This window comes from Pseudophryne corroboree, chromosome 4, assembly GCF_028390025.1.
Source record: "Pseudophryne corroboree isolate aPseCor3 chromosome 4, aPseCor3.hap2, whole genome shotgun sequence".
NCBI lineage: Eukaryota > Metazoa > Chordata > Amphibia > Anura > Myobatrachidae > Pseudophryne > Pseudophryne corroboree.
Genome location: NC_086447.1, coordinates 620,122,889 through 620,127,787, shown reverse-complemented (window position 1 = coordinate 620,127,787; position 4,899 = coordinate 620,122,889).

The following is a 4,899-nucleotide window of genomic DNA, read 5'->3' as shown; positions in this document are numbered from 1 at the left end:
GCAATAAAGATCAGTGGTATTCTTTGTTTATATTTTGGGAAATGTCAGATTATTTCCTGGACAGTGAGAGGATTAACTCATTTAATTACGGTTGTGTAGACATGGTTTATGTATCCACCTCATCTCTGCCTTGGATAATCTAATTTCAGTATCGCTATTTCTTCAAGTTGGGATTATGGTTTGAATTCCCAAAATTATTTTATATGGCTGGGGTTTGAGCTGTGCTCAAAGTACATAAAGTAAAGTAAAGTACATAGAAACAGTGTAATTTCAAGACCCTTTTTAATGTTCTAGGTATGTTCTGCTAATTGCGTTTTTAAACCTCTACTGTTTTTTCCGATGTAAACCAGTCAACATTTCCATTCTTAACTTAACCATATAAAACATTCTTGGAGTTACAGGTGATCGCTAACTCCATCAACCTGGAACCCCTTTATTTTACTTTGATCTTTCTTCTGCATATTGTACATCGACAACACCTATGAAACCCATAGCTTCTACTGCTAGTTCCTTTTTATATCATAAATGGCACTATGAAACAACTTATCTCTAAAGCAAGGTGCCTTTCTATAAATTAAAAATGGTCTCTGGTATTCTGTTTTCAATAAATAGGTTCCTCCTTCAATATTTTCCATTGGTTTTTTTTCAACTGATTCTATTTCCTTATGCTGGGAATTAAAATAACTAATAAAAGACCATTGATTATCCTTTATCACATACTCTCTTTTATTACCATCTAACAAGACTCTTCTATCAGTTTCTTTGGCTTTCTCTTTAGCTTTTATTATTCTATCATTATCGTTGCCTTTATCTAAAGAGCGGATTCCCATTTTATCCATTTGTTCATTATGGATTGGGACTTCTGTACAATTATACCTTAAACACAAGAACTGGCTATATGGGATCCTGTCTAATCAGTTGTTATGATGCAAACTCCTTTTTAGGATATAACTATTTGAGTCAGTAATTTTTCTATGGGTCTTTGTTTGTAATTTTCGACCCTTAATATGAAAGGAAATGTCTAAAAAAGTTTTCTTTACTTGAATTATAGAGAACGTTATTCTAATATTAAAATCATGAAGGTTTAAAGATTTACAAAACAGCTGGAGTTCTTTGCCTGAGCCTTTTCAAAGAAATAAAACATCATTGATAAAACTTGTCCATGTCACTAGGTCTGCCCGAGTTGTCTGACATGCCAAATCATCTTGTTCTCCCAGTATGCCATAAAGAGATTTGCATAACTGGGCAAACCTGGTGCCCATAGTAGTACCTATATTTTGTATAAAATAGGATCCATTGAAGTAAAGTAATTATTAGTTAAAATTAATTTAATATTTTTAAAATTAAATTCTTCAATTCCATAGAGAGGTCAGACATATCCAGAAAACAATATAAAGCTCATAATCCCATTTCAGTCTCAATCATCATAATTAATATGGACACATCTTCACTAATAAGATAATATTGTTCTTGCTATTCATTTGATTCAATTTTGTTAATACAATGACCTGTAGCTTTTAAATAGGCTTTTGTTTTTCTTACTAGAGGCTGTAGATAAAAGGCATTTACCACAAACAAGTTTGATGTAATACTGTTTGTCCCTGCAAGTATGGGCCATCCATGAGGGTGGAGAGGGTCCTTATGGCAAAACATATATAATTGGAACAGACAGATGTTTATATTAATGAAGTTACATAGTGGTTTACTTAAAACACCATTCTGTGGGGTCCCTTCTATTAATTTTAAGAGCTCTTTTGTGATCCTTATTGTTGGGTCACTCTTCAATTTTTTGATATGTATTATTACTCCCTAGTTGGTTAAATATTTCTGACCCTTATTTATCCTTGTCCGTTAGTACTACCCCTCCACCTTTGCCTGCAGGTTTTATTATCAATTCACTATCTTCCCTTAAAGATTTTAAAGCCATAAATTCTTTCTTAGTAAGATTGCACTTTCGTGTTTTTTTCTTTAAGATCTGGTCAACTTCACTATTGACCATTTTACTGAAACATTCAATAAAACATAGTTTAGGTGAGCGGATTTCAGTTGAAATGGTGAGCAGGATGGACCTTATTTCTTATAATTTTCACCTTCAAGCTCTGAATTATTAACCACTTAACTGAAAAATAATTTTCTGGAAAACTGCTCAGAAAATGTTTTTTTTATGAATTAGTTGTAGAATGTGTATTTAACCTTATAAAAAATGATTTTAGATTAAAAAAAATATATATTTTTTGATATTTGAAAAAAATAGATTTTTTTTCAAACATCGGAGCATCGCCCACCAACCTCAGAACATCGTGACAATCTGGAACATCACGGCTTTCATTTTCACTTCCCCAGTAGCTGCTATTGTCAGGATCGTAACTAGGTGTGTGCAAAGTGTGCTTTGCACACAGCGCACTTTTGAAGGGAGCGCATCTTGCACCGAGTCCTTTATTGGTTGCTCTGATAGTGTGAATGTGCTCCAGCGCTGGGTGAGCAGCAGCATTTGGGGGAGCTGTGTCCCCTGCAGGATACAGCAGAGCACATTGCTGGGATCGAGTATCCAATCCCAGTGTTGGTAGTTATGCAGCAGGTGTCCAGTGCTGGGTTCCTGTATGGACTCCCCACACCAGACTTGAAGTGCAACAAAACTTGGTGCCACTTTGGCAGCCAATGGAAAGCGCCGGCCATGGCCTTTCAATTCCGGCACCCTCCGTGAGCCAATCATTGCTCATGGAGCAGCAGCCAATGGAAAGCAGCCACGGCGAGCCAATCAGAGATCACCGCATTGTAGCTGTCCCAGCCCCTGGCATCTGACGTCAGACGCCACCAGAGGGAGAAGAAAGAAGATGCCAAGGAGGAGAAGAGGAATCGTGGCATCTTGAAGATGCCAGATGAAGAGCCCTAGAGGCCATGAAAGAGGCCAGAAGACTCCTGGGAGGCCTGAAGTGGTGGAAAGGAAGAGAGCCCAGTGAAGCTCCCCACCGCAGCCTCTCCCACCATGAGGTAGGCCCCTTTCTAAGGCCCTGCATCTTTCCTCCCTAGGCCACCAGGGATCGGGCATTAGGCCTGTGGGCACAGTCAGGCACCAGGCCTTAGGGGTACAGTAGGCGGGCATTAGGCCCATGGTCATAATTCAGGCATTAGGCCTGTGGGCATAATAGAGGGCACTGTGCCCTAATAGTTCAAGTGTCCCCCTGTTAGGTATATAAGGTGACTCTGGGCACTAGGCCCAGGTCACCCAACCGACACCATGCTAGATGCATAGCCAGATTAAGGGAGGATGCAGGGCATACTGTACCCCAGGCCCCCCTTTGTCAGGGGCCCCCTGGCCAGAACACACTGATATCAGTAGCTTTCCCTCTTAATGTGAGAGCCAGAATGCGAGCAGGACAGTATGCAGTGCAGGCAGAGATACAGGAATATCATGTTTCTTGCGCTACTGATGGAGATTTCTGACCAGAGGAGAGATAGGAGGGCGGAGAGAGCTGTAAGTGACCCAGTGATCCCAGCTTCTTCTCCTTCCTGCCTGGGTGTCTGAGTCTTGTGTAAACTATTATGCAACTAAACCATTTGGGTCTAGAGATAGAGATTCACAGAGTCCTCCTGAATTTTGTCCCAGTATATAAGTGTATTTGTTCCCAGTATATAGTGGAACAAAGTTGTCTTTGTTCCACTATAAGAAATGTTTATAATATAGTTATCTTTCAATTAGGTGGAGCTATAAACAGTACTCAGATATTATTAGTCTATTAGTTTAAAACTAATATACACAATTAGTTTAAATTTAATATACACAATCTATATCTCCCACCATGACCCATTCCAGGATGGACAAAATGCTCTCTGCCTGGACTTCCTTTTTAATTTATGATTGCAATCACCTGAGTTGAAGTTCTTTTCTTATCAATTAAATATTTCAACACAATTGATGCCAATCATACAGTATATTAAGTGGGAAGTCTAGGTAGAACATTTTGTCCCTATTGAAATGGGATATGTTGGGAGGTATGCGCAATCTAATATACATCCTCCACCTTCCACCGGGGCCCCCCTGTTTTAAGTGCCCTGGGCACCCCCAAGGCATAATCCGGCCCTGGCTAGACAGAAGCTAGTATCGTGAGTAATTATCAGGCCTCAGGCCTGTGTATATGTAGGGGTCACTAGGCCCAATTTATATGTGCCCCCCAGGTGAGTAGGGTGACTCTGGGCACTAGACCCAGGTCACTGTATAGTGCTGCAGTCAGGCAGGCTAAAAGCCTGAGCAGCCTAATAAGAGTGATCTGGGCATTAGGCCCATGTCACTCTGGCATAATATGTAAAAGGGAACTCTACCTGCCATAATGTGTAAAAGGGGACTCTACCTGCCATAATGTGTAAAAGGGGACTCTACCTTCCGTACGGTGTAAAAGGGAACACTACCTGGCATAATGTGTAAAAGAGGAATCTACCTGGGATAATGTGTAAAACGGTGACTCAACCTGGCGTAATGTGTGATAGGGGCTCTACCTGGTTTAATGTGTGACAGTGGTTCTGCCTGGTGTAATGTGGAAAAGGGTGCTCTACCTGGTGTAATGTGTGCAAATGGCGCTACACTGCGCATATGTGCATGCAGGGGGGGTTTCCTAGTACCTGGAAACCCCCTTGCCAGCTGGCCAATCATTTATTTAGACAGCGGATCTCAGGCAGGCTGTACCTGTAATGCAGCAGCCTCAGAATAAATGGGTTAGGGCACCCAGCAGTACAAACGCAAGTGTGCTCCTCATTAAGCTCACACCTGCATCGGCCAAAGCGTATCTACCTAAACTACTCCTCCTCCTGTATCTACTCCTCTTGCCTCCCACATCTCCTCCTCTTGCCTCCCCTCCTCTCACCTCCCATGTCTCTGCCTTTACCTTCCGTGTCTCCTCCTCT